Genomic DNA, 10,562 nt, shown 5'->3' on the forward strand with positions numbered 1-10,562 from the left:
GCAGTACATGGCACTCAGCGTTCAGTCTGGGGGTTATGCCCTGACGCGTGTCAGGAGCCCTGGGATCGTTCCCCGTTCCTTCAGCAGTGTGTAGCTGGTGATTCCGGTGGCTGCAGAATTCCGGGTATCGCATCCATCATGATAAAGGTAAAAGAAAGCTTGGAGGAAGGAGCCCCCCCTTTCCTCCTTGTCTGTTGGGATGTCCTGAACAGCTCCAGAGCTGGTGCAGGGGTCAGGCCAGATGCTGCTCTCCATCCGTCCCCTGCTCTGGGTGGTGGGACAGCTGCACCCTGTGGTGGAGGAGGTGAGGGGGACACCAGTCTCAAGAGGTGCCATCTTCTACTTTTGTCACTTTCTGTCCCTGTGGCTTCTGTGTCCACTTTCCTGAAGCTCACTTCCATTCTTGCGTGAAAGCAGCTGCTCTGATAAATATGGCCCTGTAGCACCAGCAGTCTTTAGGTACAGGAGGCCTTTATGTGTCTTGACGTGCCATCAGATGAACGTTTTTCAGATCCTTGCTGTTAAAGGAGAAGCCGCTGCCCGAGCAGCTTCACACACCATTCAAGGAGCCACACGCACCCCAACCACGTCTTTTAACTGCTAGGACCGGTGTCCCTTCGCCGTGGGCGACTCCAGTGAGCTGATGGGTGCCCTTTTGGACTCTCCTCACGCGTACGCACACTTGCTCTTGGCAGCGCTTCCTCCTCCTTGAGGGGCGACCCTGGGTTTCCCACAGCAGAGTCTCAGGTGTTGGATTTTATAAAAATAATTAATTTAATGTAAAGGTACAGCAGCAGGGTCAGCTAGTTGGGTGCCTCCAGAGAGGCACATTGAAGAAAGAAATCCTTGAGCGTTAGACCCTTGCGATCTGTACACCTGCCTCTCACGAGCTCTTCACGTGCTCTTCACGTGTCTTTTAGTCCAATGGCGACTTTTCTTCTAACACCTTGTTGGGTTCTTTTCTGTGTCCGGGTGGGCCTCTGACTGCTCTTATCTTGTTGACTTGCAGTCTCTGCTAACGGTTGTAGCCACCTTATCTTCTGGTTTGTGCTGCTTGTGCCCCTGCACTTGCTGGTGGAACGGGGGAACTGAAAAGCTCCAGACTTAGGTAAAACACTACCAAAACATCAGTGTTATCAACGTTTTCCTCATACTAAAGGACTAAACACAGCACTGTACCAGCTGCTAGGAAACCTGACCACCTGAGCATCCTCAGCATTCATAAGCCTATGGGACCTGATGAGATGCATCCCAGAGTCCCGAGGGAATTGGCCGATGCAGTTGCCAAGCCACTCTCCGTGATATTTGAAAAGTCATGGCAGTCAGGTGAAGTTCACGGTGACTGGAAGAAGGGAAACATCACACCCATGTTTAAAAAGGGTAGAGAGGAGGACCCTGGGAGCTACCCACCCGTCAGCCTCCCCTCTGTGCCTGGGAAGATCATGGAACAGATCCTCCTAGAAGCTATGCTAAGGCACATGGAGGACGCGGAGGGGATTCGAGACAGCCAGCATGGCTTCACCAACGGCAAGTCCTGCCTGACCAACCTGGTGGCCGCCTATGATGGAGTGACTCCATCAGTGGGCAAGGGGAGAGCTACGGATACTGTCTGTGTGGACTTCTGTAAGGCCTTTGACATGGTCCCCTGCAACATCCTTCTCTCTAAACTGGCGAGATACGGATTTGATGGGTGGGCTGTTGGGTGGATGAGGAATTGGTTGAATTGTCACATCCAGAGGGCAGTCGCCAATGGCTCAATGTCCAGATGGAGATCGGTGACAAGTGGTGTCCCTCAGGGGTCTGTACTGGGACCAGTACTGTTCAATATCTTCATCAATGGCATAGACGGTGGGATCGAGTGCATCCTCAGCGAGTTCGTGGGTGACACCGAGCTGAGTGGTGCGGTTGACACGCCTGAGGGACAGGATGCCATCCAGAGGGATATGGGCAGGCTTGAGAAGTGGACCCATGTGAACCTCATGAGCTTGAACCAGGCTAAGTGGAGGGTCCTGCACCTGGGTTGGGGCAACCCCTGGTACCACTACAGGCTGGGGGATGAAGGGATGGAGAGCAGCCCTGACGAGAAGGACTTGGGGGTGTTGGTTGATGAGAGGCTGGACATGGACCTGTTGGAGTGGGTCCAGCGGAGGCCACGAAGATGATCAAAGGGCTGGAGCCCCTCTGCTGTGGGGACAGGCTGAGAGAGCTGGGGGGGTTCAGCCTGGAGAAGAGAAGGCTCCGGGGAGACCTTAGAGCCCCTTCCAGTGCCTAAAGGGGACCTACAAGAAAGATGGGGACAAACTTTTCAGCAGGGCCTGTAGTGATAGGACAAGGGGTAATGGCTTTAAACTAAAAGAGGACAGATTTAGACTAGATACAAAGAAGAAATTTTTCACGATGAGGGTGGTGAGACACTGGCCCAGGTTGCCCAGACGGGCGGTAGATGTGCCATCCCTGGAAACTTTCCAGGTCGGGTTGGACGGGGCTCTGAGCAACCGGAGCTGGTTGAAGATGTCCCTGCCCATGGCGGGGGGTTGGACTGGATGGTCGTTAAAGGTCCCTTCCAACCCGAACTATTCTATGAGTCTATGAAAATTACTAAGAAAATTAACTCTATGCGGCCTAAAGGCTTCAGCAAATCTGGCTGCTCATGCCGTGTACAGTTAGGCAAACAGCATAAATCACACCATGTTATAAACTTAAGTAATTTATCCTAATTAAAACTTACTTATTTAAGCTAAACAACTAATGTCCCTCAACACTTACGCAGTTTGTAATAAAGGGGACATTAATGTGGGCATGGTCCAAGAAACACCTCTGTAGAGGCGTATGTGGCCTCTGCTCAATTGGACAAAGCACCTTATGTGACTTGGTCTTCTCTTTAGTGGCATCACGATCAAATACTCTTCCATGGCCCTATTGTTGTAATCTTGCATAAGGGTTCTGAAATCCTCTGCCTGGTGAGCTCACAGTGCGAAGGTGGCTCGACACTTCTTCCCTACGGTATTATGTGTAAAAACCCGTGGAAAACTCATTGACAGCATTTTAAAGAGGAGATTCAAACACTAAACGCTACTTCTACAGGGTTCCCCCCATTTTAATGCACTAATAAATGTAGTTGATGACCATTCCCACTTCAGTAAGGATTATCTTGGAAGCCATCTGTAGATAAAATGTAACTCCTGAACCTTCTTGCAGTTATCACTTTCCACTGCTCACCTCCATTTACACATCTCGTTTTGTGGCGTCACTGAATACATTCACTTTTTTGAAGTCCAAGGCACAAAGCGGCTCTGGGGTATTTCTTTAGAAAACAGTAAAAATAACAAAAGGAGCCCGGATTTTCAAAACAGGAACGTTACGTTTGCATGCACGTACTTCTAAAGTCGGTGTCCAGGCGGGGTTTGTGGTTCGCTAGCCCACCTGTTGTGCCTGCAGAGCCGCAGAGAACCCGGATTGTGTTCGCAGGCGTAAATCCTCCTCCTGTCTCCTCCCCGTCGCAGACTCTCCCAGGGACGTGGCTGTGGGTTTCACCCTGGGCTGGGTGCAGCTGTACGGGGGGCGAGGGAATGGCAGCGTTCCCCCACGGCGGAACCCCAGTGCCCTGTGACGCTCATGGGCAGAGAGGGTCGCGGTCCCTCCGTCCCCCAGCTCCCCGCCACGCGGGTCGCGCCTCTGAGGTCTGCAGTGTGGCCAAATACTACACGGTGCTGCAAAACGCGCGTTAGAGGCGTTGATCCCTTTGAAATGCGAGGGGCTGCTCTGGCCGCTGGCCCACTGTGCGTGGGGGTCTCTACCGGCAGAGGGTGGCTGCGCCACCGTCCATACGGTTAGACACTTCACAGGCCGAATATTGAGCGTGACGGCCTTAGTGCTTCCTTGATTTCCTCACCCTCGATTTATCTCTAGTTAGTAATTATAAGAAACTAAGTATTTAACGAACATTTTCATTTGAGCGTTTCCTCGTTGTTTATTTCGCTTTGGCATTATTCTTCCAGATGAAAATAACCAAACGTTATAATTAAATTTAGGAAGACAGGTTTGAGTTTGGGAACTACTTATAGAATCACAGAATCACAGAACGGTTCGGGTTGGAAGGGACCTTAAAGCCCACCCAGTGTCACCCCCTGCCCTGGGCAGGGACACCTCCCACCAGCCCAGGCTGCTCCAAGCCCCGTCCAGCCTGGCCTTGAACCCCTCCAGGGATGGGGCAGCCACAGCTTCTCTGGGCAGCCTGGGCCAGGGGCTCACCACCCTTACAATAAAGAAATTCTTCCTGATATCCAATCTAAATCTCCCCTCTTTTCATTTTTCCTCGTCCTGTTGCTACACCCGCTGATGAAGGGTCCCTCCCCAGCTTTCCCATAGCCCCCTTAGGGACTGGAAGGGGCTGGAAGGTCTCCCTGGAGCCTTCTCTTCTCCAGGCTGAACCCCCCCAGCTCTCTCTGTCCTCACAGCAGAGGGGCTCCAGCCCTCTGATAATTTCTGTGGCCCTCCGCTGGACCCACTCCAACAGGTCCATGTTCTTTGGTGCTTCAGTCGAGGACCAAAGTATTTGAAAGAAATAGCTCTGTGACTGCGTTGTCAGTGTTCTAGCATTTAGTAGGGACTGGAACTTGAGACACCGATAGTGGATGGAATTCATCTCGCCCAACTTCAGACACCTGAGACGCCCAGTCCGTGCTGAGGCTCTCCCTGCGCTCCCTGGAGAGGGCCGCACACATCCCAAGGCTGATTTCAGTACCTCTTATCCTCCTTTAGGAAGCTGAGTTTACAGAACACGAGCTAGCAGGAGCCTGATCCCAAACAACGTTTCTGCGTGTTTAATTATTCTCATGTGGAGTCCCACTATGTGAGACAGTTAATGACCAGACAGTTAATTACGTGAGTAACTATTACGCAGGAATGGGCTCAATTCTCGTGCTTGTGTTTCAGGGAGACTAACTTGTCTCTTGAGGTGTCTGTTCCTTTCTGTTGAGTACAGAGGGAGCAGCGGTTAGACTCGCTCAAAGGCTGACTTTAACCCACGCACCTACCTGAGATACATCTCACCTGCGGCGTCTGCAGGCTGGCGTTACTAATACTGGGTAATACTCTGCCTCGTCTTTAAAGGTCTGGAGGCACTTAACAGATTTTATAGATCTGATTTCATAATGTCATAAAGTGTGACAGTTACTTATGTAATTAGCAGACCGTCATTAACTTTTCTGAAATCAGTGGGATTCCACATGGGACCAGTTCCACACGTGTAAGTAGTTCAGGCTGTTGTTGGCTGGAGATCTGTTAGGAAGCTGTATATAATAAAAGGTAGTAGTGATGATGGAAAATTTATCATGTTCTGATATATAGTGATTTATATTCTGTATTAAATGTTCTGTTGAGAATTCTCCTACGCATATTTAAGTAGTTTGAAAAGGTTTGAACAAAAAGTCAAAAATTCCCATCCTTGATTTCAGCTTCTTTACCACTCAGAAACTACGGTTTCATCCTACCTAAAGTTCTTTCATTTTCCAAAAAACTTAGTACCAGCAGTCTTCATTCTGAATTACTTCAGACGTATAGCACAGATGAGGCGTTAGCGTCTACCGGAGCAGGTAACGTTCCTCTCTGCTTGCAGAAATGGAGCAACCTCGTGACCAACTCAAGCAAAAGACAGAAGAGGCATCTTCCATCACGGCTACACGCGGCAGAGCACCTCTGGCTTTCCCTTCCACAAAACACAGGCAACACCAAACACGAGTAGGATTTGCATCCTCCTCTTCTGCAGGGATCAAGCTGTTTGAACCCATTTCCAAACCCATGTCCGCAGTGCAAGAAAGGTGTTTGATGTATTTGAACGCAGAGAAATGCCATGAGAATGATTAAGGGATTGGCGGAAGAGGGCCAGGAGGATAAGACAAGGTTATTGCAGCCCCGGGGGTGTATTCATGACACCAGCATGTGCTGTGTGTGGCTCTTCTGGAACTGTTTCCAGTCTGCACCAGACTCCATAGAGCTTTCAGCAGGATTTAAGTGTGCCCAGCACTTGCGCTCCGCTGGAGCTTAATAATAGGGAAAGTCTTGTGTGTGACTCCTTGCCGTACGACCTGCTCGTATACGTACGGGCTTTCAAGTTATGGAAATGACCCATGGTTTATGAAATAACCTCTTCCTGTTTGCAACGATGTGGTGAAATATTGAGTCACCTCTAGCCCTTTAGCCTCCCCTGTACAGGCCCTTTGTTACTTGCTGCCTGTCCCCTAGGATTTGGGTTGATGATACTGGACAACAGCTTTGACTTGAACTTGTCTCAGTTTTATCAGTTGTGAATGAATTACAGCCTTTTTCCTAGAGAAAAGGGTTGAGCTACCTCACTGTTAATCTGAATTATAACAAGTTGCTAAAAAGCGAGCTGTGTGTAGTTTGGGTTAAATGAATGAATTCTTGATTTATGGGATTAATTACTTGCATTCACTTCAAGCTCTAGCTTTCGATTCCCCAAAGTGAGGTTAAATTGTGTCGGTGATTTAGCCCTTAACCTTTTCTCAGAGGAGGCAAACTCTGGTTTGCTTTTGTTTTTTCATGCGATGCCCATAAGATATATGTACATATATACATATACAATGGCCACAATACAGAGAGATGAGGTGTGGGAAGGTCATCCCCTAGTATCATCTTGATAAGAATATTTTTTTGCTTTGTTAAACGGAGCCAAGCTATAAAGAAAGTATGTCCTAAAGCTGTACCGCGGGTCTGTAATCAAGGCCAAATTCATTCACATCTGTGGTATTATATCCATTGATGCCCTTACTCTTACAGTCTAGTTCATAGAATCACAGAACCACAGAACCACAGGGGTGGGAAGGGCCCTCTGGAGATCACCCAGTCCCACCCCCTGCCAGAGCAGGGTCACCCAGAGCAGGTGGCACAGGAATGCCTCCAGGCGGGTTTGGGATGTCTCCAGAGACGGAGACTCCACCACCTAGCTCAACTCCTAACGTGGTTTTGGTTCCATCTGCTAAAATGAAGAATTTTATTTTTTGTGTAGTAACAAACCCCTGCCACCCAAAAGTCTATTTGCCTACGAAAATGTGCCTCACAGATCACGGTCCCCTATGAAGACCTTTTCTGCCACCTACACAAACCCTTCTGGCTTTGTAGGGCTTGCAGTGATTTGTTTGTATGCCCTAACTCGATGCCTGGAGTGTGTCCTGGCAGTAAATGCTCCTGTCCCCAACTTCTCCAGCATCTTGTAGGCAGCTTCCCACGTGGCGTATCGACTTAAAGTGGTGTCTTCCCTAAGAAGGAGACTGTTTTGTGTTGCATGTCAAGGCACCTAACTCTGCTCCCACAGCGTAATGAGCCCAGGGCCCCAAGAAGTTCTGGATCCAAGTTCTGGATTCAGCTGGAAGGTAGATGCTGCAGTGCTCCACCGGATCGTATTTCACTGCCTTTTGGAGCGAGCCCCTAATGCCACTGAAATCTCAGCAGTACGACATCTGAGCCTGGAGGGCTGAAATGGAGGAGGTGCCTGAAAACATAAATTCCTTCATCAGGTTCTTACAGTCAGATATTTTATCCTTTCTCTACAGAATATCGCAGGGCCTTAGGTAAAGTGGGATGGATGCTCCTTCCTATTCAGAGTGGCTGAGTTTAGTTTAACTTTGGCTCTGAAAACATAGCGTCTGGCTAAAGAGCTGCGTATTCCGGGGCTACACGGTCTGACGGGCGTGCTGACAAATAGCCGGGGAGCGCAGAGCTATGTTGTTGTTAATTCCTTTCTGCCAGCGAGACATTCCTGTCCGCCTCTCGGACAGTATTACAAGTCACTTACTGGTCTTGCCTGTCACTGGCCCCAGCTGATACAGCGTGAAACGGTGCGTAATCCATATACCAGTTGTATAGCCATCGTGCCTGCCTAGAACCGAGTCTTTTTTAGATCCTATCCCACACAGAAAGAGGAAAGAAGGTGGAAAGAAGGTAGAAAGAGCTAAATGACGTCAGTGGGGTAAAAGAGCCAATAATTTTCCAGATTTGAAGCGCGGTGCCTTTGGATAGTGACCATTTACATTCGCTTCGTCGAGGCACAGAATTTTGCAAAATCTTTGACAAAGAAAATATGTGTGCGACATGATGGGTTTTCCCGTGGAAGGTTTTAATGGCGATGCTCAGCTTTCCCAGGGGGATCTTACTTTCTCAGAGCAGAGATTTGTCAGCACTTACGTGATTTGGATGAACTTTCTGCCGGAATCAACGAGGAAGGAATTGAGAGGACGGGCTTCAGCAACAGGGAAATTGTGACATGCTTGAAGAGAACGCACGCTCGGAGGAGAGGCTACTCCTGTAATTCAAAAAGAAGTTTCTTATCAGCAACACGAGCTCTACTCTTTCTTGCGGCTGCCTTGTCTCTGCCTTGCAGCAGTGCTAAGGAGTTGTTTTGTCTTGTGAGAAGCCAAGGGAAAGAGATTTACTGTAGTAAGAACATCTACGCAAATGGCGTTTAAACCCCAGTCATTCTATTGAGTTGAAGTAAGACAAGCGTTAAAACCAGCGGGGACTGTAATGGTTAGAAGCCTTTGCAGTTATTGCAGGGTTTGTTTTTCTACTGACCACGTGCTGCAGCTTCTATGGCAAAGGAAGGAAGCACCTATTGGTACAGCAGCAAAAAACCGGAACGTTCATTCATTGCCCTTCTGCTGGCTGGTCACGGCTGGCTTGGGGCAGACATGTCGGTCTTCCAAGACACATCAACGGTGCAAAACCTGAGTGTATGAAAAATGCCGTTTTTTTAATACACGACGATCAATCTCAAAGCAGCGGAGGTGCTAAGCAGTGCACAGAGCGATTGTATCTTTCAGGAGTCTAACGAGCAGCCAGGAGCCCGAGAACTGACTTAAAGCAGTGATGACGCCACTTCTCTCCTTCTTCTCCTCACCCGTCCCTGAAACATCACAAGCAAAATTAAGAGCGTACCATGTATTCCCAAGCCTGAATATTCACTGACACACGAAGAGAAGAACATGGGAGGGTTTTTAAAGGCCCCTTGATAACTGGAACAAGAAAACTTGAATTGTTTAGCTGTGAGTGGAATGTCCTCTTATAAAATGCCAGACAGCCTTGTGGTTTTTAGGTCAAAAGATAACAAGGTGAACTCTTATTACTGCTTCTGTTCCTTCACAGTAAAAATCTGGAGTGCCTTAAAGATGCTGAGAACATGACAGTGATTGACAAGAAAAGAAGGGATGTAAGGAGATAGTGTGCTGGAGAAATTTTAGTTATTTTTATACAACAGAATTGATACTGATGTAGGCCTTGCGTTTGCAATCTCATCCAGAAGCCAGGGCTAAGTTTTCTCAACCGAGACCCTTACGCTCTCTGCCTTTCCCCCTGATGGAAGAACACCTAGTATGGGAAAACCCCAGAGTGACTTTAAGGAGACAGATGCTGAAAAATTAAACAGCTGCCTGAGCTTTTTATTTTTAACTTTTCCTCAGTGAAAGCACGTCTTATTTTTAGTGTGTGTGCACTGCTCGTGTGAGGCTGCTTCCGTCGTTTGTGTTACCGGATCCGTGCGCCAGCGGGTCCCCAAGCACAGGGGTTTGGATCCAGTTAGGTGTGGGCACGCCACCACATCTCCAGTGAATTATTAAGTACCCGTGGTATGGAGTTCAGAGGAGTTTTACAACAGCTGGTAGCTGATACCTGATCTGACAGAAGGTGACAACGGCACAGAGAGGCAGTAGCTGTAATCGCACTAAGTGTGTCAGTAAAAAATCAACCAAACTTATAAAGAAATTTTAACTGACAGCGTGAGTTAAAGCTGGATCTGCCTCTTGGAGAGTGGGTTAGGGCATATCTGCTCCAATGTCGTATTTATGGTGTCGTTAAGGCAGTCAGAGGAGGAGGGTGAACTGTATCTTTTACAGTGACTAAAACCGGAAAGCGCTCTGTCACGGGAGTGTTCTCCGTGAAACAGCCAGTGCTGTTTGAAAACCGCTGTCGGAGATGATTCAGCCGTCATCCGTCTACATGTTGGTTCTTCAAAAAGGTTCCGTGTGACTGCATAGTGCTGGCAAAGAACAACATCCAGGTGCTGCCGTGTATCAACAGGGAGATTTAAAGAAGATATGGCGCAGGCGTTTGTCTTACTGTACTTGGCGGAGCTGAGCACGGGTACAGTTCTTGTCTGCGTGCATCACTTAAATGGCCTAAGACCAAAATACACACTTAACATTCAACAGTCACCTATGCCCGGTAATGGCAGTGTGACGTTAACTATGTCAATAAACCATTAGCTAAATAGAAGCTGGGTTTTCTGGTTAAAAGAAAACTAGACCTTCATTAAATTCTAAGATAAGGGTAAAAAAAAGAACTACTTCTTTCATAATGTAAGCTGGTTATCTGCCGCGTTAACTTGGTGACTGGATAATTTGAATCTGCTGATCTATTGACTTGACTGAAATTGCAGCCTACGTCATATATAATATAGAGCATTGCTTTGTTCTTAATCAGTCTGGTGAAGTTGTGGGTAAATGAGGTCAGTAGTGTGCTTGATGAGATTCACGTTTGTGCACTCACCCTTT

At 48.2% G+C, this 10,562-nt stretch overlaps 1 long non-coding RNA gene across 1 annotated transcript; it reads left to right on the forward strand.

Moving 5' to 3' along the window:
* The first annotated feature begins 978 nt into the window (after positions 1-978).
* On the forward strand, positions 979-9,462 carry LOC128904504 (uncharacterized). Its single transcript, XR_008464520.1, has 2 exons — positions 979-1,108; positions 5,618-9,462. It is a non-coding gene; the product is annotated as an uncharacterized LOC128904504 (long non-coding RNA).
* Positions 9,463-10,562: the final 1,100 nt, after the last annotated feature.

Source organism: Rissa tridactyla, chromosome 1 (genome assembly GCF_028500815.1).
Source record: "Rissa tridactyla isolate bRisTri1 chromosome 1, bRisTri1.patW.cur.20221130, whole genome shotgun sequence".
NCBI lineage: Eukaryota > Metazoa > Chordata > Aves > Charadriiformes > Laridae > Rissa > Rissa tridactyla.